At 38.4% G+C, this 24,938-nt stretch overlaps 1 long non-coding RNA gene across 1 annotated transcript; it reads right to left on the reverse strand.

Annotated features, from left to right (window-relative positions):
* Positions 1-1,990: 1,990 nt before the first annotated feature.
* LOC143885494 (uncharacterized) lies at positions 1,991-22,300 on the reverse strand. Its single transcript, XR_013253287.1, has 3 exons — positions 21,801-22,300; positions 19,683-19,755; positions 1,991-2,336 (listed from the first exon to the last, which is right to left on the reverse strand). It is a non-coding gene; the product is annotated as an uncharacterized LOC143885494 (long non-coding RNA).
* Positions 22,301-24,938: the final 2,638 nt, after the last annotated feature.

The raw sequence follows: 24,938 nt of genomic DNA on the forward strand, positions 1-24,938 counted from the left end.
ATACATATCACATTAGGGGCATGTAGAGCATATATGATTGATCGGTTCATTTAGGCCCTGTTTGTGTTTGGATTTTAAGAATCATTTATGAGTCTCAAACTGATTATTGAACTCAAAATTACATTTAATTTTTACTCCAGTAATTAAATTTGAACTCACAATCCATTCTCAAAATCTAAAACAAACAGGGCCTTGGTGTTTGATATCGATTACGAGACACTTTTAAATTTAATTTGACACTAATTTTGGTGATTCGTTTCATATGCAAGGTTTTAAATTTCGGTTTCGGTGTCGGTTTCGGCCACACCGAAACCGAAACGTTTCGGTTTTAGGCCGAAATTTCGGTCAAAATGTAGCCGAAATTTCGGTTGAAATTTCATTTTTGGACTTTCTTACAAAATTTCCACCGAAATAGCAAAAATTTCAACCGAAATTGACACCGAAAAATTTCCGAATTTCTGTAGAATTTCAGCTAAATCTTGTAAAGAAACGACTTCATGTGAATTTCATTTCGGTTTTGTGCCGAAACCAAAACATTTTGTTCGGCCGAAATTTAAAACCATGATCATATGTAAAGTGTATACATTTGGATATAGTCAAAGGAAGATTAACCACGAATGCATATTAGTTAGTCTTATCATAAAGAGTGCACCACATTAAGTACTCATAAAAGGAAATCATTATTTCTGTGATATATGGAATGTAATGCTCATTATTTGGGTATTTGCTGCCATGACCTATCTATTTAGTTCTCTTTACATGAATGTATATTTTCCCTGAAAGACTAGATTAAAGAGATTATTTGTTAAAGGAAATGATGTATGCCTATACTTCAGAAATTTAAAGTGTCCAAAGCCCGGTCTTTTTTTACCCAGAACATAGCAGTGTCAATATCGACCACTGGGAGAATGCTGGAATAATCTCTCGTGAGATCTAATAGGGTAGCCGACATTGCCACTTAGATTTTTTATTAATCCGTGTTTAGGATTTTTGCTCCAATGGATTTTAGATAAATTAAAGATTAAATCTATTAGAAGTTCAACTTTAAGAAGGAAGGTGTGTTTCACTAGGAGGATTAACCCCAATCTCTTTTATTAATATGGGTTTCTAATTGATGGGAGCAAGAGATATTCAGATCTCAGGATTTCTTATGATTTTTCTTTGTTATACCAAAGGTAAGGCCAAAGATTCTATTGATCTGAGCATCACGACTTGGCTATATTGCAAAATCATTCCAGTGATCAACAATACTCGAAGATAGGAGCATTTTCAATAGTAGCACATATCATAAAGCACTGTCAATATGATCATCAGGGCAAGAGGTACGATCAATTTTCCACATTTTTTATTTGACTTAGATACTAACACAAATTTCTATATCACTTCTATGAAAAATGCTAAAAATGTCACTCACACCCCGGTTGTTTGAAGCTAAATTTCGATGGTTCTAGCTTTGGCAACCCAGGCCCGACCGACATCGGAGGCCTTGTTAGAGACAAGACTGGTGATAATAAGTGAGCCTTCCCTCGGCCTTTTGGTATCAAGGAATCTAGCAAAGAGGAAGTGAGGGCTGCTTTCCAAGACATAAGACTAGTGGCATGGTTTTAAATTTCAGCCAAAATTTCGGATTTCGGCAAGACCGAAACAAAATTCACAATGAGTCATTTATTTTACACGGTTTCATTGAAATTCCAAAATTTCATTTTCGTGCTTATTTACAAGATTTCCACCCAAATTTTAAATATTCCCATCGAAATTTTAAAGATGTCCACCAAAATTTCCATAGAAATTGTCGAAAAGTCCACCAAATTTGCGGAAATTTTGTAAGCAAAAAGGTTCAACGATCACCCCTATTTTGATTGATCCCAAACCCAAATTGATTGAAATTTATAATCTAATGATTTTCTTGTTAGTATTGTGGATTAAGTTCAGGTCAATATGAGATTACTCCACAAGCAACTCAAATGGAAAGCCTCATGACAAGCACATCAAGGAGTGACAAAGTCCTTCTTCTTTGGTCGATCATATTTCCTCCATTGAGAATTTTACAGTTTTCCATTGAATTTATTCACAGAATAAAAAAACAGAGCATCAAACATTGCTCTACCTCCATTGTTTTTTTTTCCTCGGATCATATCAGGAAAACCATCCCCGTCACACGAACTGCAGCTTATTAGGATACTTGAGGAATTCTCTTTGCTTTCATGGGACTTAGAGTTTTAGAGATTTAGCAGTTGGAGGAGAGCCTCGTTGTTTGATTCCATATCCTTGAGTGTTCTTTTTCGCTTTGTTCTGGACGTGCAATCCATTCGGTCCTCTCTGCATTCATTGCTGGACTTCATCTCTGAGATCTTTCCTCATAAAGATCTAATAGATCAAAATAGAATATGCATGAATCTATTCATGTTTTTCATGAAATTTCAAAAGCCTTCCTTGAACAGAATTGAAATGGGGAAAGGAGTCATCTAGATGGCAATAAAACCACTGAGTTTTTACACTACTTCATGGCAGATAATTCGTCTTTGGGAAAACTGATCATTCGTCTTATTGGAATACATAGTGCTAATTGTTAACAACAAGTATTGTGGATCCTATACTTATTATCTTCTTACATCTCTACAAAACAACAAATCCACTTGATCTTAAAGGATTCAACTTTTGTTTCTTATATTCTAGAAGAACACAGAAACAGAGTACCACCGACACTCTGTTTTTGAGAAAATTCTATGCTTTCTGGTTGTTTGATCCAAACAGGTATTTGAGAATTGGTATTGATGAACCTTTGATCCATTTTGAGCTGGAAGGAGAAAAGACATCGTGCTATGTTATCATGAAAATCAACTATGTGGAGCTTGAGCTGCCACCTGCTTGTCGTATCTTGGCGTGAGGCGATAGTTTTCTGAAGCTGAGCTTCGGTCCACCTGAATACAAAGGCATTCCGGATCTACAAGTTCCAGCTCTCCACTCTAGAATTCAGCAAGTTCTAGGTCCTATTGCTCCTTCTCTCTCATTTGTATTTTTTCCCCTCCAATACTTGGGTTCAAGTGCTAGATCTGAGTTTCCTAGAACAGGAGAACTCCGAGCTGAAGGTATTCAGTTACCAATTCGATACTTCTTAATATCTTCTCTGGATCTACTTCTCCTCTTCACAATAAACACGAACCAGTTCAGCGAGTGAAGCAAACCTCGTTGAACTCCAATCCAGCGAGCTATTGTCAAACAACAAGCGAGAGGGTCTAGCCAAATTGAGCTTACTAAGGAGCAATCATTGGAGGAGTTTGTTTCAACCTGGAGCTTGCAAATCTGAGATTGCTTTGCAACTTCCATCACTGAAACACAATTGAATCCCAAAGAATCAAAAGTCCTTGGTTAGAAGAATCTTCAATCTGAGAGCTCAATCTGAGCAGCAGTATACATTCGCGAGCATTAATTTCACAAAGAATATAGTGATAGCGAAGCCTCAACCTGACCAGAATTCTAAAACTCATTTCTGAAGAGTGAGTAGATCGAACTTCATCACTGTTGTTGAGAGCTTTGCATTTAGATCCAAGTCTTGAAGATCAGATCTTCAGAGTTTTCCGTTAACCTTTGGGAACTAGCATGACAATTTGATCTAAACGTGGCAATCTACATCAATTGATGTGTGTACATGAGCTGGTTGATGATAGATTCTTGTGTGGAGACAGGAGAGTTTGACACACAAAATGAGATTTGGGAGGATTGTCAGTCTGACGTCGTAGATACAAGGAACACTTCATAGAGGATGATGGAGAGTGGATGGCATTTGTAGAGGACGACCATATTGTGCCCAAGGGTGTAGGCAGTGGACGGCCTAGATCTTGAGATGACAAGGGAACATTTTGACTTAATAGAGCTTTTCATTCAAGATCCTTTTCTGGATCATGATAGAACATTATGGCAGAAACATTTGATTCGTGAGGATAGCCTTGGGACATAAAACTTACTTGAAATTCAAGATGGAGATCAAGAGAAGGCACCATCAGAAGTAGGCAGGTGGTGCGATACACCATTGACAACGAGGTAAGGTGTTGACATGGATCGGCCCCGGGCAAAGGGCCTCCTAGAACCTGTGTTGAGTCTGCCTGGAGAAAGACGTGAGCTTGAGGGAATGTTCTTTTGAAGGGGAGAGTTCGAGGAGCGTGGGTTTCTTTTTAGCATAGAGTAGTCGTATTTTTACTTTCCTTTATGCGTACGGGGGGTTAAATGTTGTAAGGTCAATGTTGTCATATGAGAGGCAATATCGGGTAGAAAGGATGGTAGGGCATAGTCGGTTGGGAGGACTAATTGTTAAAAGGCGTGAAAGCACAAGAACACACCATGTGTCACTCAATTGGGAGCTTAGAGAAGGCGAGAAGGGGGGGCTTTGGGCAAGAAGGGACCACATGATTGGGAGCCTTACAAGAAGCCATGTGGCATGCCACCTCAGCAAGCCAGCTGGCTTGAGCTGTCATAAGATGGGAGCAGCTTCTAGTAGACTTCTCTTCCTCTATAAATAAGGAGTTTCATTTTTGGCAGTTTTCAAAGGTAAGGTGCTCCATTTCATCTCCTTTATCTTGAATTTCTTTGAATGTAATCAGTCCCACGCTTGTAAAATTTCTCTTTCAAGTCAACTTTGAATCTACAAGGGTCTTTCCCATCTCATGTCATCTCTATGTTCAGATGACAAGTGTGAAGAGAAATTAAGGAATCTCCTTTAGCTTCCACCTACTAAATCAGTTCTGCATCCATAGTGATCAGATCCGATCATTTCTCTAAGCGGTCAGTGGGCCAAGAAAAATAGAAACATGTTCTTTCATGAGTTGGAGTTAACGTTCTGTTTTAAGTGTTTCTTTTCGGCCGATCGGTTATGAGTTGTTATTGATAAATCCTCATTCATTACAATGTTCCAAGATAGAGTGTGCTGTTTCTCTAAAAATTAAACTTTAATTTTGACCTAAAACACCTCAGTCTATAGAGATTAAAGTTTTTCAGCTTAAGATCCATTTCCTACTCACCTGTTCCACATCACTAATTCTAAATGGAAAAAGTCTACTCTTTGATTTTTCACACTGCTTCAACTAACACAGAAATGAAGTGGCAAAATGCAGAATACCAGGTAAGTCTCCTTTCAGGTTATTCCCATATAAGAACAATTCTTCCAATGCAGAGAGATTGCTCAGCAGACACGATGGAAGTGCTTTAAAATTGTTGTAGCTAAGATCCAAATATAGTAGGTTTTTCAAACCACATAATCATGCAAGAAATGAGCAAATTATAGTGAAAACAAGCTTTTTACAAATGAGAAAACAAAGAAGAAAAGAATAGATGATGTTTCATACAAATCATAAACATGATTCAATTTCCATCCAAGGCATGCCGTTAGAATATGATTCTATCGATTGTTACTCCACTAAATATTTATTGAAATTTTTGTATGTGTGTGAGTTTGTAAAATTCGTTCTAGACTCGATACCTGACTGTGGGACCCGATCCCGCGAGAGGGGTGGTGGCGCGAGAGCCGCCACGCACTATCTCTTGGTCTCTCGTACCCACGCGATTGGCGTGTGCCTTTTATTATTAATTTTAATTCATCTTTTATGTGAACTTGGGATCACTAAGGCAATCCGAATTCCACACAAAAGAGACTGACAGAGTCGCCACCTAGATGTGGGATCTAGGACCCATAATTAACCAGAAATCTAGACTCGCTACCTGGTTACAAGAATGGAAGGTATGGGGATTTATCCACCACATGCACCATTCCTGCCCGATAATCGGTCTTCAATTCCAAAAGTTAACTCTTTTAAATTCATTTTTAATGGCTCATTCAACTCTCTGTTAATGTGCTATCTATGTGACATGCATCCTATGATCTAATTTCAATGTGAATCCTAAATGTGTATCTTGATTTCTTAATTGGTTTGGATTCAATCTAAGTGAAAGTTCTCATAAAATTCTAATTTCATGGAAAATCCTAAGTGATTTGATTGTTTCAACAGTTTTAAAAGTGATTAGCCCGAGTCCTCAGATGATCTGGTATTCATCCAAAGAAGCCTACGTATCCCCGCCTCCACGAGAATCAAGGCAACGTAGTTCTCCGCGCCTATTCTAAGCTAGGATGCCTAAGACACCTAGACTTCTATCCTAGACTCGATCTAAAAGACCGAACCGGTTATTAAAGTTTCTTGTACGATTATTTAAATTTCAGTGAATTGTGGATTTTATGACACCCTATATGCCCTAACTAAATGCAGATTAGCCCTAAGCTAATGCAGGTGGTTCTTACAACCTATGTGTGACTAGGCTGTATTTCCTACGGAAAACCAAGGGTGGACTAGCGTATCCTACTCTAGTCATCACTCGGCGATATGGATCGCCGACTGATCGGACGGAGGCGCTCCTATAACTCTAGGACAGACCTCTAACTCTAAAACAAGCACACAGCAAACAATCAATCAAACAACCTATCAAAAGAAAAACCCTAACTCTAAAATTCTCTATCGAGGAGAAACTCCTAACTCTAGAGGAAGGTCTTTTGAAAACAATATTTTAAAGGTTTTTGAAGAAGGTTTAAAACGTTTATTTACAAAAAAAGTTTGGCTGGACTTGGGATATAAATCCCAAGCTGCCCTACGTACCTCGTAAGAGGATCAAGCCAACGTAGTTCGAAACGAACTCTCAAACTACGCTTCTAAAAGAAACACTCAACACTTTAGATTTTTTTAAGGTTTTTGATGTTTTCAAATGTTTTTTGAGTTTTAAATTTCTAATGTTTTTGGATTTTAAAGCTTTTCCAATGCTCAGGACCTTAAAATATTTTTAATCTTAAAGGGAACACGCAAGTAATACCACAAACTAGGGCAAAGCCCTAAAGCAAAAAGGGGAAACCCCGAATAAGCAATTAGCGTCTCAAAGAGACAAACCACAACAAGAAAGATAGCGTCCCAAGAAGAGAGAAAACGATCCAAGATCCCAAGCAAGCAAAGCTCTAATAAGACTGAGTTAGCCTCTAATCAAAAGCGAAGTAATCAACAACTCTAAAGGAGAAACTCCGAACTAACAACATTAAAGAGGGGAACAAATGAGTCAGAGACTCTCTAATACTACAACTTAGAGGAGGAATGAGTCAAAGACTCCCAAATAACGCCAACAGAAGAACCAATGAGTCAAAGACTTCCTAGTAATACAACAAAAGAACGAATGAGTCAAAGACTCTCTAAAAGAAATGGAAACATGAGTCAAAGACTCCAATAACACCAACTAAAGGATAGATGAGTCAAAGACTCTCTAAAAGAAAAGGAAACACGAATTTGCACATTTGGCAGAGGTAAAACACCAAGCCGGGCCGGACAGCTACCTAGCCCTAGGGTGCAACAAATGTGCAACCCAATACCCATAAGGGTAGGGGTATGAAGCCAAGCCGAGTAGGGTGTTCTCCCAAAACCAAACGGCGCACAAAGAGGACTAACGAGAGAATGAGACCTGGCGGGTCTCCCAAACACACACAAAGATGAAGGTGCTTTAGAGATTTTAAGATGATTTTCACTTAATTTTTTATTTTTTTAATGGATTTTACCAATTTTTAACCATATGAGTGATTTTACAAGTGAAGCTGTTGCAAACGAACTCGAAATGAGTTGAAACTTCTCCACCAACAAGATATGATGAGATGTAATTTACTGGAAGATTTTTACAGATTTTTACATTAAACTCATATTTAATATGGATTTAAAAATTAATTAACCAGATTGCAAAAATAACACATAAACTACTAGAAATAGATATCTAAATTCCATGAAATTTCTACAGTAGTAAGAGATAAGTGAAAATAGCATGCTGTGAGATTTCCATGAATTTAGAAAACTATTTACTATCAGTTTCGGATTTTTCAAATTTCAAACCAGATTATGAATTAACACTACAGCTCATATGAAACAAGATCCAAATCACTTGAAAATTTTACAGAAGCAAGAAGTATAGAATTTAAGACTACTGTAAAACTTTGGAGAATTTTATCTGTGATTTGACGTCAGTAACAATTCTCCCAAAATCTGATAATTTTCAAAGAATGCGTAAAATAATATACCAAACAAAATCCAAAAATTCTCACAAATTCATGGTAGAATGTATCATTATCATATTATTTTCTCACGAAATTTCATTATTTTTGGAATCTGTTTAGTATATCGTTTAGTTTTCTTTGTTAAAAATCATGCAAAAATCCGAAAATATACCAAATAATTCTAAAAAAAATTCCGAGAACGGTGTACCTACCTGTGATCGAAATCCTCGCCGAATCCGAGAGCCGAAAAACTCAAAAATTCCGCCTCCGTGCGATCGCTTCCGCTTTCTTTCTCTTTTTGCTTCTTTTTTTGTTTCTTTTTCTTCTTTTCTTGTTTCTTTTCTTTTTTTTTTCTTTTCAACCCCTCATAGCAACTTTGTTAGAACACATGATAGAAGAGAAATGAGTTCTCCCTCACTCACCCTCATTGAACCATTTATAGCAAAGGAATGGGAGGGTGGTGGCCACCATTGTGGACTTATTCCATGGTAGGTGGCCACCATTGTGGACATATTCCATGGTAGGTGGCCACCATTGTGGACATTGAATTTTGACATGTGTGTGGCCCCATGCATGTTTTTTAAAGTCCTTTTGAGTAGGTAAAAGATAATCCAAATGGGTCCCATATGTGACCAAATTCCCAATTGTGCATAAAATCATATGCCCCACTCCAAAGTATGATCGGAACCGTTCATTTGATGGGCGACAATGTGATTTAATTTGTGCTCCGCTAATCAATCCTATGGGCTGATCCAAGCCATCCAATAGATCAAAATGTGAATATGTTACCCCATTTTTAAATCACTCCCATTTGATGATCCGAACCGTCCATTTGATGGGCGACAATTGATGATCTTGACCGTTCAAATGGTGGGTCGCAATGTAAATTGGTTGTGCCCCCTTAAATCATTCCTCTATGACGATCCAGACCATCCAATTGATGGGTCCCCTACCTAAGTAGGTTGTGTCCTCCTAAATCATTTCAATGGGCTGATCCGAGTAACTCAACCTGATGATCGAAACAAAATTGGTTGTTAAAACGACTTCTCTGAGATCTTGACCGTTCTCTTGATGATCATCTTTAGGTGTTGGATCGAAGTAGGTTCAAAACTCATTTTTCACTAAAACAATGTGCGGGCCACCCTGTTTGATCCAAATCTAAACAAATGCTCAAGACGGGCCCATCAATCGGATCCAAATTCTCTCTTGTTCGGATTCTTGGGAATAATCTCTCTCAACACTTAACGGAAAAGTGCGAAACATGGCGGAAATGATTGAACGGGATTTCGCCCAAGCATAGCGAACTTGGGTCCGGTCAAAATGGGGTGTCTACAGATGCCCCTCTTTGGCAAAGCGTGTGTAACACACGAATGGCAAAGCTGAACAGACGACACATTTTGGCCGGCCCGAAAACAAAGTAAAACAAGTTTTTTTTTTTTTTTTGTTTTTAAAATGATGTTCATCAGGGTAAAACAACAAAATAGCACTACGAGACTGAAAGACTAGAAGCAAAAGGGAGATGACCTCTCACCGACCCTTAACTCGGCAATCACGACATCTCAATGAGATGGCCTCTCTCTAATACTCACAACTCAACTATTTAAATCAATACGCAAAGACTCTATTAAAGCAAACACAAACATACTCTGTTAAAATAAAGCTTTTAAGAAAACGAACCCAATGAAATTACCTCAAAGAAAGCAGACCACTATCGATGCAGACGTAAATCAACCCTTCAAAGAATATCAAATCAAATTACTCAAAGAGTATGTAACACTCATAGAGTCTCAAATCAAACACTCAGAGAGCTTCATAGAAATCTTTATACTCAAAGAGCCTCAACTACCCGAAGAGTCTGTAACACTCAAAGGGGCTTAACTACTCAAAGAATCTCAAATTAACGCAAAACATTTATACTCAAAAAGTCTCAACTACCCGAAGAGTCTGTAACACTCAAAGGGCCTTAACTACTCAAAGAGTCTCAAATTAACGCAAAACATTTATACTAAAAAAAGGTCTCAACTACCCGAAGAGTCTGTAATACTCAAAGGATCTCAACTACTCAAAGAGTCTTAAATCAACAAAGATCATTTATACTCAAAAAGTCTCAACTACCCGAAGAGTCTATAACACTCAAAGGATCTCAACTACTCAAAGAGTCTCAAATACATCACAAAAACATTTATACTCAAAGAGTCTCAACTAACACTCAAAGGATCTCAACTACTCAAAGAGTCTCAAATCAACAAAGATCATTTATACTCAAAAAGTCTCAACTACCCGAAGAGTCTGTAACACTCGAAGGGTCTCAACTACTCAAAGAGTCTCAAATCATGGCGAAACATTTATACTCAAAGAGTCTCAACTACCCGAAGAGTCTGTAACACTCAAAGGGTCTCAACTACTCAAAGAGTCTCAAATCAACACAAAAAATATTTATACTCAAAGAGCCTCAACTACCCGAAGAGTCTGTAACATTCAAAGGATCTCAACTACTCAAAGAGTCTCAAACGCACACAAAAACATTTATACTCAAAGAGTCTCAATTACCCGAAGAGTCTGTAACACTCGAAGGGTCTCAACTACTCAAAGAGTCTCAAATACACAAAAACCATTTATACTCGAAAGAGTCTCAACTACATAGAGAAACATTTATACTCAAAGAGCCTCAACTACCCGAAGAGTCTGTAACACTCAAAGGGTCTCAACTACTCAAAGAGTCTCAAATACACCAAAATCTATTTATACTCAAAGAGTCTCAACCACCCGAAGAGTCTGTAACACTCAAAGGGTCTCAACTACTCAAAGAGTCTCAAACACGTGCAAAAACCTTTATACTCGAAAGAGTCTCAACTACATAGAGAAACCTTTATACTCAAAGAGCCTCAACTACCCGAAGAGTCTGTAACACTCAAAGGGTCTCAACTACTCAAAGAGTCTCAAATACATCACAAAAACATTTATACTCAAAGAGTCTCAACTACCCGAAGAGTCTGTAACACTCGAAGGGTCTCAACTACTCAAAGAGTCTCAAATTAATGCAAAAACATTTATACTCAAAGAGTCTCAACTACCCGAAGAGTCTGTAACACTCGAAGGGTCTCAACTACTCAAAGAGTCTCAAATCAACACAAAAAACATTTATACTCAAAGAGCCTCAACTACCCGAAGAGTCTGCAGCACTCGAAGGGTCTCAACTACTCAAAGAGTCTCAAATCAACACAAAACATTTATACTCAAAGAGTCTCAACTACCCGAAGAGTCTGTAACACTCGAAGGGTCTCAACTACTCAAAGAGTCTCAAATCAACACAAAACATTTATACTCAAAGAGTCTCAACTACCCGAAGAGTCTGTAACACTCAAAGGGTCTCAACTACTCAAAGAGTCTCAAATCAACACAAAACATTTATACTCAAAGAGTCTCAACTACCCGAAGAGTCTGTAACACTCAAAGGGTCTCAACTACTCAAAGAGTCTCAAAACAAATCAAAACATTTATACTCAGAGAGTCTCAACTACCCGAAGAGTCTGTAACACTCAAAGGGCCTTAACTACTCAAAGAGTCTCAAATCAACACAAAAATATTTATCGATCTTATATCGAGTTCATTGATAGCATAGCGATCTCCTGCCGAGAATAAATGGGAGTGCATGATCTTTGCTGAAAGCAAAACTCAAGTAGATTGATGAGATTTTTAGGTGCTGACTCTCTTTAACAGATGAAAAGCATTCTAATGAGGTTTGAAGGATGCAGGAGTAGATTATATACCCCGCTGGGAATTGAAGTTTATGAAACTTTGACTCCAAAAGAAACAACTTGATCAAGGGAATTCAACTCAAAGAGTATGTTCAAGCTTCTCTGGTTTCTATTTGCTAAGAATAGATATCCCAGTTATCATTGTGTAATATCTTTTATGACGCAAGTCATAAAAGATGCCCCTAGTATGATGTGCTTCCATGACAAGGTTTTAAGAAAGCAGAACCAAGGTAAGTAGGAAAAATTTGAGTTTGCATGGGTTCTTTCTTTGGTATAATGGTAAGACCACCTTCACAAAGGCTGAACTAAGATTCTTCCTTTCATTGATGAACATTACTTGAGGCTTGATGTGTCTGGTAGGTTTGGACCAAATGTTTCTTGCCCTTTCCTTGATTCTTAAACCAGGATCTACTCTAGATTTTTCTTTACATTTCGGAAGGTGTACACCCATTCTTTTCAGTGCCAAACACTTTGGATTCTAAAAGAAAACAATGATAAACAAGGAACAGACTCCTGAGGACTCTTTCAAAGAAGACTTACAATATTCAAGGGACTTGACTAAATTTTGATTCACTCTTAAATCAAATGTATAATTTTTTAAATGGTAAGGTCAGCCACTCTTAGAGTAGTCTCAAAAACCATGCCAAAAGGCTCTAGTTTCCTCCATCAGGACATCCGTCATGGTTATACCCCTTCGGATTGCTCGGTTTTAATGCCCCTAGTTTAAAAAGGTGTCAAAGTAAGCCTTGCTGACACTATTCGGATTCCAGGATCCTGCCCTATAGAGGTTGCTTCTCAGTCTCCTTGATTTGTCTTTTCGGAAGAAGTCAAAATTAATGTCTTCCAAGTTTTCAGTCTAAAAGACCACTTATCTCAACTTTTGCTTTCCAAGCTTTCAGTCTAAAAGACTGCTTATCTCAATTTTTGCTTGTACTCAAACTTAGGAATTCTACGTAACTGAGGAACTCCTTCTGCTTCTATTCAACTCAACTTTTCATGGGAAGTATTTGCCTCTGACTAGATTGTCTCTTCAAGTTTTCAATCCAGCATACCACTACCCTTACCTTCTGATAAGTCAATCATTTTGCTTGTTGACTTAGCAAGAAAAACGACTTTCACCTTTCTCTAGGCCGCCCTTTCGGGTTTTCAACCTAGCGGGTCTTCAGACTCTCATTCTTTTCTTTCTGTTTTTCTTTTCATTCGCCTCGAACCTTTACTTGTTTCACCAGAAGGACTTTCTAGGTGGGCTCGGGTTCAAAAGGGTTGAATACCTAAGGTTCTAAGGATTTGGACCGAATCTGGTCTAGCCAGACTACCTACGTACCCCAAAAATGGAGGATCAGGTCCGCGTAGTTCGCTTAAGGATTTTTCAAAGAATGGTTTAGCATTTAGCTTCAAAATTTTGAAAAGGGATTTTATCCCAAGGTTTGACCGAACTTGAATTAATCAAGTTGCCTACGTACCCCTGAAGAAATGAGGATCAGGTCCGACGTAGTTCGGGTGCATAAATGCCCCGGGTTTATAATGTGTTTGAAAAGAAATTGTTTAATTTTGCTTTTGGCCCAAAGGGTTTATAGAAGGATTCTTAAACGCTGGGATTTTGGCCATAAAAGTTCAGACGTCCAAGGATGGCCTTCCGATGTATTTGATGTACAAGCTCTTTTGCTAAGGTTCAAAGACTTAGAATTTTTTTCGAGGAGTCTGACGGCATGTCAGGCAAAACTTCAACCGCTGTGCTCCACTCCCATCTCGAAGATCTTGAATTTATGCTCAAGGTTCCACAACTCCTTGTCCGAAAATCTTCTCTCAGTATTTCATCAGCTCCACAGGATGTCTGATGCTTATCTCTTTAAAATTTTACTCTTCAACTGGATGTCTAAAGCAGATGAAGTCTTGCTTTGCTCAACGACAGGGCATTCCCCTGGTTTATCCTTATAGGATCAAGCAAGACTACCTCAAACCCCTCTAAACAGGTTTATCAATTCTTTGCGTTCCTTAGGAGATAAAGTTTTTCCAATCCATTTCTCCCGAGTTTCGAATTTCGATACCACTATCAATGGCTTCGATTTCTTCTTCAAGTGGCTATGCTCGACGCTCTTCCTCTCGTTTGACCATCTTTCAAATCTCGAGGGGAATTTCGTCTGCATTCTCATCCGAGAAGGGGGTCTTGTAGTTGTTTTAAACATTTAATCCAAGAGTGAATCATAAAAAATTGAAGATACAGACTCAAATGCTTTATTGAATTGAAATACTTTGAAGTACATAGATGACTTTGAACGCGCCTCAGTAGGCTCTACATTGAATTTAATCAAAAAGCTAAACACCGACTCTGAACGAGAAAGACTGATTGACATGACACATTTTCTTTTCTTTTTTTAACATCAACATAACTGAACTTTTCCAACTTCGAGAGAAGAAAGTTGATGTACACTCAATGAAAGACAAATCTAAAGACACAGGACACTTCTTCAAAGGTAGTGAACCGGCACTGAAAGTTTATAGGTGATACACCTTTCTTCATGATAATGATAATTACAAAGTTCGATCCCGAAGTAGGAATCCCAGAAAAGGCAACTCCACAAGGTCTAGGTTAAATGGGGCAACAAAAGGCTTATGCTGACAATGTGGGTAAAGCAATAGACTGATGTATCGAATGAATTCAGAAATGGTCAGTCTTTTGGAAGAGGGGCTTTTTGTTGAACACAGACTTTTGACTTAGAAGCAATCACACTATCTCAATAGTCATGGGATAAAAATTCTAAACAAATAGAGAAAAGAGTAATCTTGAAATACATCAACGGGTATGTTAATTTGGAAAGAATCCTCAATCTATTCCTTAAGGTGTTCTTTGGATATAACCGTTCTTCTTTTGGGAATGAAAGAGTCAGGAACGATAAACATCCCTAATCAAAATAAGTTTCGATCTCAGCAACGATCATGCACTCAAAGAATACAGGTGAGATCAAACTTTTTCATCAATGATTTCGATATGATCCAGGGGTAAAAGATATATGATAAACATTGGATCAATCAATGGCTCAGATAATAGACCATGGCCATAAGAATGACAAAAGTAGGGTCAAGGACCAGATCTAAAATCTGAATGATGGATATCAACAACAAGATGAGATCAAGATGAGATGAGATAGCATAAGATTGCTTTCAACAGATGGATCATGAATGAGTAATCCTATGAGATCTTTGGAAATGAATGGGATTTACATCCTAACCCCAAAGGAAAAGTTTTTTAATCTTCGCACATTTTATCAGTGTTACCTGAAGGCATCAACCCTAACCCTAATCTAGCGGAGTGGAGAGAGGATCTCGACTCATGACTTTGTTTGTGTACCTAGGACCGATCGTAGCCATTGGAAGATGGACTACGGCTTAATCTAGACACAAATGGGTTGGATATCCTAAACTAGGCTCACACACGTGATGCACATGTGTTCGTATACTACATGCATGTGTGGGTTAATCTAGGGGTAAGGCCAAGAGTTCCCTTAGCGCGAATCCATGTTCGATATACTGTACCAGTGTCCGGTGTATCAGTACGTGAACAAGAGATCCGTTTACGTACCATAAAGGTACTAGGCTAAGGGTGGAATGCTTCTCTAGCACAGAGGCACCAGGTGATGAAATCCCAGTCAACCATGCTAGATAACACTCCGGGTTCCTAAAATAGGACGTGTGTGCATGTGAGATGCAGGGGTTTAGATGAAAGTGATGTAAGTGTGTGCAATAAGTTCGCGCAATCTATGATGCCTTCAGGTTTTCTTAGATTAAGTTTGAGTAAATGTGATGAGAAAATAAAGCATACAAAGTAATCTAACAAGCATAAAAGAGATAGAGTTTTCATGAGCCAGTTGAAATAGATTCAAATGAGTAATCCTTTGGAATTGTAATGAAGTTAGGTTATCCCCAGCAGAGTCGCCAGTCTGTGGGACCCGATCCCGCGAGAGGGGTGGTGGCGCGAGAGCCGCCACGCACTATCTCTTGGTCTCTCGTACCCACGCGATTGGCGTGTGCCTTTTATTATTAATTTTAATTCATCTTTTATGTGAACTTGGGATCACTAAGGCAATCCGAATTCCACACAAAAGAGACTGACAGAGTCGCCACCTAGATGTGGGATCTAGGACCCATAATTAACCAGAAATCTAGACTCGCTACCTGGTTACAAGAATGGAAGGTATGGGGATTTATCCACCACATGCACCATTCCTGCCCGATAATCGGTCTTCAATTCCAAAAGTTAACTCTTTTAAATTCATTTTTAATGGCTCATTCAACTCTCTGTTAATGTGCTATCTATGTGACATGCATCCTATGATCTAATTTCAATGTGAATCCTAAATGTGTATCTTGATTTCTTAATTGGTTTGGATTCAATCTAAGTGAAAGTTCTCATAAAATTCTAATTTCATGGAAAATCCTAAGTGATTTGATTGTTTCAACAGTTTTAAAAGTGATTAGCCCGAGTCCTCAGATGATCTGGTATTCATCCAAAGAAGCCTACGTATCCCCGCCTCCACGAGAATCAAGGCAACGTAGTTCTCCGCGCCTATTCTAAGCTAGGATGCCTAAGACACCTAGACTTCTATCCTAGACTCGATCTAAAAGACCGAACCGGTTATTAAAGTTTCTTGTACGATTATTTAAATTTCAGTGAATTGTGGATTTTATGACACCCTATATGCCCTAACTAAATGCAGATTAGCCCTAAGCTAATGCAGGTGGTTCTTACAACCTATGTGTGACTAGGCTGTATTTCCTACGGAAAACCAAGGGTGGACTAGCGTATCCTACTCTAGTCATCACTCGGCGATATGGATCGCCGACTGATCGGACGGAGGCGCTCCTATAACTCTAGGACAGACCTCTAACTCTAAAACAAGCACACAGCAAACAATCAATCAAACAACCTATCAAAAGAAAAACCCTAACTCTAAAATTCTCTATCGAGGAGAAACTCCTAACTCTAGAGGAAGGTCTTTTGAAAACAATATTTTAAAGGTTTTTGAAGAAGGTTTAAAACGTTTATTTACAAAAAAAGTTTGGCTGGACTTGGGATATAAATCCCAAGCTGCCCTACGTACCTCGTAAGAGGATCAAGCCAACGTAGTTCGAAACGAACTCTCAAACTACGCTTCTAAAAGAAACACTCAACACTTTAGATTTTTTTAAGGTTTTTGATGTTTTCAAATGTTTTTTGAGTTTTAAATTTCTAATGTTTTTGGATTTTAAAGCTTTTCCAATGCTCAGGACCTTAAAATATTTTTAATCTTAAAGGGAACACGCAAGTAATACCACAAACTAGGGCAAAGCCCTAAAGCAAAAAGGGGAAACCCCGAATAAGCAATTAGCGTCTCAAAGAGACAAACCACAACAAGAAAGATAGCGTCCCAAGAAGAGAGAAAACGATCCAAGATCCCAAGCAAGCAAAGCTCTAATAAGACTGAGTTAGCCTCTAATCAAAAGCGAAGTAATCAACAACTCTAAAGGAGAAACTCCGAACTAACAACATTAAAGAGGGGAACAAATGAGTCAGAGACTCTCTAATACTACAACTTAGAGGAGGAATGAGTCAAAGACTCCCAAATAACGCCAACAGAAGAACCAATGAGTCAAAGACTTCCTAGTAATACAACAAAAGAACGAATGAGTCAAAGACTCTCTAAAAGAAATGGAAACATGAGTCAAAGACTCCAATAACACCAACTAAAGGATAGATGAGTCAAAGACTCTCTAAAAGAAAAGGAAACACGAATTTGCACATTTGGCAGAGGTAAAACACCAAGCCGGGCCGGACAGCTACCTAGCCCTAGGGTGCAACAAATGTGCAACCCAATACCCATAAGGGTAGGGGTATGAAGCCAAGCCGAGTAGGGTGTTCTCCCAAAACCAAACGGCGCACAAAGAGGACTAACGAGAGAATGAGACCTGGCGGGTCTCCCAAACACACACAAAGATGAAGGTGCTTTAGAGATTTTAAGATGATTTTCACTTAATTTTTTATTTTTTTAATGGATTTTACCAATTTTTAACCATATGAGTGATTTTACAAGTGAAGCTGTTGCAAACGAACTCGAAATGAGTTGAAACTTCTCCACCAACAAGATATGATGAGATGTAATTTACTGGAAGATTTTTACAGATTTTTACATTAAACTCATATTTAATATGGATTTAAAAATTAATTAACCAGATTGCAAAAATAACACATAAACTACTAGAAATAGATATCTAAATTCCATGAAATTTCTACAGTAGTAAGAGATAAGTGAAAATAGCATGCTGTGAGATTTCCATGAATTTAGAAAACTATTTACTATCAGTTTCGGATTTTTCAAATTTCAAACCAGATTATGAATTAACACTACAGCTCATATGAAACAAGATCCAAATCACTTGAAAATTTTACAGAAGCAAGAAGTATAGAATTTAAGACTACTGTAAAACTTTGGAGAATTTTATCTGTGATTTGACGTCAGTAACAATTCTCCCAAAATCTGATAATTTTCAAAGAATGCGTAAAATAATATACCAAACAAAATCCAAAAATTCTCACAAATTCATGGTAGAATGTATCATTATCATATTATTTTCTCACGAAATTTCATTATTTTTGGAATCTGTTTAGTATATCGTTTAGTTTTCTTTGTTAAAAATCATGCAAAAATCCGAAAATATACCAAATAATTCTAAAAAAAATTCCGAGAACGGTGTACCTACCTGTGATCGAAATCCTCGCCGAATCCGAGAGCCGAAAAACTCAAAAATTCCGCCTCCGTGCGATCGCTTCCGCTTTCTTTCTCTTTTTGCTTCTTTTTTTGTTTCTTTTTCTTCTTTTCTTGTTTCTTTTCTTTTTTTTTTCTTTTCAACCCCTCATAGCAACTTTGTTAGAACACATGATAGAAGAGAAATGAGTTCTCCCTCACTCACCCTCATTGAACCATTTATAGCAAAGGAATGGGAGGGTGGTGGCCACCATTGTGGACTTATTCCATGGTAGGTGGCCACCATTGTGGACATATTCCATGGTAGGTGGCCACCATTGTGGACATTGAATTTTGACATGTGTGTGGCCCCATGCATGTTTTTTAAAGTCCTTTTGAGTAGGTAAAAGATAATCCAAATGGGTCCCATATGTGACCAAATTCCCAATTGTGCATAAAATCATATGCCCCACTCCAAAGTATGATCGGAACCGTTCATTTGATGGGCGACAATGTGATTTAATTTGTGCTCCGCTAATCAATCCTATGGGCTGATCCAAGCCATCCAATAGATCAAAATGTGAATATGTTACCCCATTTTTAAATCACTCCCATTTGATGATCCGAACCGTCCATTTGATGGGCGACAATTGATGATCTTGACCGTTCAAATGGTGGGTCGCAATGTAAATTGGTTGTGCCCCCTTAAATCATTCCTCTATGACGATCCAGACCATCCAATTGATGGGTCCCCTACCTAAGTAGGTTGTGTCCTCCTAAATCATTTCAATGGGCTGATCCGAGTAACTCAACCTGATGATCGAAACAAAATTGGTTGTTAAAACGACTTCTCTGAGATCTTGACCGTTCTCTTGATGATCATCTTTAGGTGTTGGATCGAAGTAGGTTCAAAACTCATTTTTCACTAAAACAATGTGCGGGCCACCCTGTTTGATCCAAATCTAAACAAATGCTCAAGACGGGCCCATCAATCGGATCCAAATTCTCTCTTGTTCGGATTCTTGGGAATAATCTCTCTCAACACTTAACGGAAAAGTGCGAAACATGGCGGAAATGATTGAACGGGATTTCGCCCAAGCATAGCGAACTTGGGTCCGGTCAAAATGGGGTGTCTACACTGACAAGGATTGGCTGCTTTGGTTTAGCATATTGTCCCCAAGATGCAATATCTTTAAGTTTTTCATTTGACTGAACCCTGCAAAAAGGAAGAGATGATGAGAGAGTGAGGTGTTGATGACTATATTTCCTCCCCCTTTATAATAATACTAAAAGAAGAAACATGACAAGGCGCATAGGCCTAAAAGGACATGGATCATCATAGTATTCACCGGGGAGCACTAGCCGGTGCCGGAGACCGATGGGAGGAGCATCATAAAGGTGAGTAGGGTGCCCGTGGGAAGAAAATTCACTAGCATTGATGTCTTAGAGAGGGTTTTTTGGAGAAGAGGGGAACGAGGAGGGCTCACTCTGGAGATCGTATAATTTGATCGGAATTCCATCGGTTTGGTCCATTTTTTGGCAAGATTCCGATCAACCACAAACATGGAGATGATGGGTTTTGAGGGTAATGGGTTGAAAGAGTTCGTTTCTTGTTTGTAGGTGTTGTCTGATAGAGGGGCTTTGGTTCGGTTTTTTTTTTAATCAGATTTTGAATTTGAATTTTTTAGTCTTAACGGTTAGTAACTGATAGCCGTTCCAAACCTTGGGGATTAGTTACAAAAAGGCACAAGTGATACTAATAATCTTTATAAAAATCTTGGGCCCCACCTCTGCCTCAAACAGAAAGGTTGCCAAATACTCTATTAAAAGAGTAGATAACAGCTAACCCGGAAGGGTGTGGCTCTTTGGCGTAAAGTCATGGGTTTGCTCCCCAGTGACGAGCGTTCGAATCCCCCCTTGATTACCCGATGCACGAGGTTTCCGGGTGATTGCGCGCATCCGTAGGGAAATAGTCCTACCCCCGAAGGGGGTGGGGACACCCTTCGTTATCAAAAAAAAAAAAAGAGTAGATAACAGCCTTTGAAATAAAATACAAAAATTACACTTGTGGGACTTGAGTTTGAGTAAGTCCATAGCCAAAAATTTGGCTTGAAAAGGTGGAAGGTGGATTCAAAGTCTTCCCGGTCTTCGCCACCTCACCGTTCATAAATCCAGACCGTCCAAATGTCTAAAGTAGAAGCTGAGCTCACAAATAACGGAAAAACGCGTAGTAATAGTGACATCTCATAAAGAGTGAGACCCACAACTATGACAGGAAAGGTCGTCTCTTTTTCTATCCGTCTAACATGGGAGAGTCAAGAGAATACTTCCACTGCGTGCTTCACACTAAATAAAGTAGGTCAATTTAGGGCGCTGATATTCCCCACCCCCACCCCCACCCCCACCCCCCCCCCCCCCAACGGCTGGCTAACGTTAAACGTTAGGATTTAACTTATATGTCACTTTCCCACCATTTGACCTCTCTCTCTCTCTCTCTCTCTCTCTCTTTCTCTCTCTCTCTCTCTCTCTCTCTCTCTCTCTCTCTCTCTCTCTCCACACACACAACAAGAACAGTTGGTGGGCCCAACAGAAACCGTTGGTGGAATGGTGGGCCCATCTTTGAACAACGTAAGCCCCGCCCATACCACACCATAGGATAATCCAAACCGTCCATTTGATGGCCATAAACATAGATAGGTTGCATGGCAAAATATCATTTCCATAGGCTGATCCTAGCCCTCCAATCTAAATAGAAACTACATCTTATGCAACCTCTATAGATTGTAGGGTTGTGATCATCCTATGGAAATGATTTTTGGGGCACAACCTATTTACGTTGTGGCCCATCAAATGAATGGTTTGGATCATTCTATGGAGTTGGTCGTAAAGTAACTTTAAGTTTTTCATTTGAATGAACCCTGCAAAAGGAAGAGACGATGAGAGAGTGAGGTGCTGATGACTATATTTCCTCCCCTTTTATAATAATACTAAAACATATATGGGCCTCATGGCGGGAATGATTGTTGGATACCACTGCTTTCAAATTACCATTTGTCCATTGTTGTTTTTGTTCTTTTTTCCTTTTGGAGAATTCCAGAAAAATATATAGACGGTGAATCCATTTTAGGTCTTTGTTGAACCAAAAGAAAAACCTGATTTGCTAAGCATCCATCAATATCTTTGAATTGCCTAAGAAAAGAGATTGAGGGTTTTTATGCAATTTGAGGAAGGATTTATAAAATTGGAGGAAACAAGTATTACCTTCTGGCATAACCCATCCACCGATCTGATTATAACCCAAACCCAGTGACTCCAATTCTTTGAATTGGGCAAACAGAGTAGCATTAGGATACCACACTCCAAACCAAGGAGAATCCATTGCATTGAAAAGGTCGATTCCTATCACGCGAGATGAAGAATTAGAGCATGATACACCCCACCATTGACAGCAATCCTCTCCAACCCAATCTTCCAAGACAGGATAAGTAGCATTATTTGGATAGTCGTTGATGGAGTCTTTCAATTGTAAGAGAGCTTTTCTCTCTCCCTCCAAACATGGTTGGCCCCCGTAAAAGCAGCAACATACACTCACAAACCACAACACCCTAACAATACTATACGCGTGTAAACCCCTCATATTTTTAGCAAGTTTATCTCCAAACTAAAAGCTCGGTTGTAGTTTCACTCTATATGTAGAGAAGGAAAGGTGGAAGCTGGAAGGTGGATCCAAAGTCTTCCCGGTCTTGGCCACCTCACCATTCATAAATCTGGACTGTCCAAATGTCTAAAGTAGAAGCTGAGCTCACAAATAAGGGAAAAACGCGTAGTAATAGTGACATCTCATAAAGAGTGAGACCCACAACTTTGACAGGAAAGGTGGTCTCTTTTTCTATCCGTCTAACATGAGAGTCAAGAGAATACTTCCAGTGCAGGTATCAATAATTAAAGGATGGTAGGTCTCACACTCTAAATCACTCATCAATAATTAAAGGATGGTAGGTCTCACACTCATTATCATTTTGTGTAACCTTTATTTATTTATTTTCTATTTATTTAAAGAAGATGCAGGTATATATATTACAAAATGAGAATTAGATCAAAGACACTTTTGGTCAATCTAGACCGTCAAAAAACTACAGAGCTGTCCATGATACTAATCCCGTCAAACCTACCGATGGATTATCCACCGGTAGGTTAGGAGACGTGCACCGTGGTGAGTTTCACCTTTGATTAATCTGGACCATCCATTAGGGTCGGCCCCATCTTTTCGTCTCAAACTGGCTTGGTGATCCATGTATCCTTGTTCAGAGTTGGGTGGAGAAAAATTAAAACATCAATTTTCATATCCATTAATCTATAAGATACAACGGTTTGGACAGGAATTTACAGTTGGGGGCCGGACTAATTTACACTTGGCTGCATTGGTAGTTGGGGGACATGACCACTAAACTAGCTAACCATGCATGTAAAGCCACAAGTTGAAAGTTTGTTTTTCACCAAAAATTGAACAGGTTCAAGTTATTTTTTTCATATAAAATCAAACAATGGAAAAGAAGGAAAAATTGGATAAGTGCTTCCTTTCATTTTTCATAAAATTCCTGCAATCCAAACCAGGCATATACATATTGTAATACATGCATGCAAGAAAGATTTCGTTTGGGAAAATGTTTTGATAATTTCACTAACTCACATTGTCTTGTACTATTCAACCAGCTGTCAATGGCCTCTTCCTTACACTCAGCTAGCAGATGTATTTAAAGGGAAAGGTATTTTAGGTTTTTTAATTCCTTATGGTTAAATTTTAACTTTTAATAAAATTCAATAAGTACTATTTTATAAAATATTTAGCCAGGTATATCATTGATGGCTTATGAAATATTTAGCCAGGTATATCATTGATGGCATAAGACTAGTAAAAGCATATGGGACCCAACTGAAAATGATAGGACATCTCCTGTGGACGACTCTCACTCCTATGAAAAGGATAAGAGAAGGGCGATGCTAAATTCGCACCCCTTGTAGGATGATTCACACCCCCTAATACACGTAAAAAGTGTTATATTCTACCAAGAGGTATGAATTTATCATCTCCCAAAAGATCGAAAAATCTTAATTTGTGGGACCTATCATCCTTGGATGGAAGATTATGAGTAATTGAGACGGTTGTGTCTAGTGTGGAGTGCGAGTCAGACTGTATTTAATGTCTTCCAGTGAAAAAGCAGTCTTGTTGATAGAGATTTAAACAATTAAAATTTAATAGTCAATGTCTTGTCATATAAGGGAAAAACGCGTAGTAATAGTGACATCTCGTAAAGAGTGAGACCCACAACTGTGACAGGAAAGGTGGTCTCTTTTTCTATCCGTCTAATACGAGAGTGAAGAGAATACTTCTCACACTCTAAATCACTCATCAATAATTCCTTCACCTTACATTAAAGGAGTATCTGTGCCTTATTTATTTTTGTTTTTATTTTAAAAACAAATAGTTGAGCCGAAGTTTGTTTACAGATTTATGAGGAATGATAGATGCAGGGCGTCCTTGAATCTATCATCCCTCTAGATGTGGATCAAATCAAGGGCCCTTTCCAGCTCTTTATGCAAGGACATCCTTGCATCTATCATTACTCTAGATTTAAATAATTCGTTTGGGTCACCTTAATGTAAGTAGGTTGTGCCTCAAAATTCATCCCCTTAGGATCATCCTAACCCTCCGATCTGTATCATTTTCTGTAATGTCGTCGTTCTGTTGATCCGGGGTTAGGATTATTGAGGCACACCATATTTATGTTATGGTAATCCATATGAAGGGTTTGGATCTTTGAACAAAGCGGGGCCCACTTTTTTTGAAAAATACTCATATCTAAGCACATACATCATATTTAAAATTTAGAACCATATTTTCATAATAAATTTCCTATTTGTTGAGTTATACAAAATTTGTATGGGGCAGAGCAAAAACAGAGTGCCAGCTAGCAGGATGGGCCAAGCAGATGTATTTAAAGGGAAAAGTATTTTAGGTTTTTTAATTCCGTATGGTTAAATTTTAACTTTTAATAAAATTCAATAAGTACTATCTTATAAACTATTTAGCCAAGTATTCTCTCGTTGATGGCTTATGACTAGTAGAAGTATATGGGACCCAACTGAAAATGAAAGGAAAAACGCCGTACTAATAGTGACATCTCATGAAGAGTGAGACCCACAAGTGTGACAGGAAAGGTCGTCTCTTTATTTAATGGCTTTCTATCTGTGTAACATGAGAGTCAAGAGAATACTTCCACCGTGTGCCTCACACTCTAAATCACTCATCAATAATTAAAGGATGGTAAGTCTCACACTCATTTTCATTTTGTGTAACCTTTATTTATTTATTTTCTATTTATTTAAAGAAGATGCAGG

Source organism: Tasmannia lanceolata, unplaced genomic scaffold, assembly GCF_043159265.1.
Source record: "Tasmannia lanceolata isolate RefF3 unplaced genomic scaffold, GAP_Taslan_0.1 ptg000008l, whole genome shotgun sequence".
In the NCBI taxonomy this organism is placed as follows: Eukaryota; Viridiplantae; Streptophyta; class Magnoliopsida; order Canellales; family Winteraceae; genus Tasmannia; species Tasmannia lanceolata.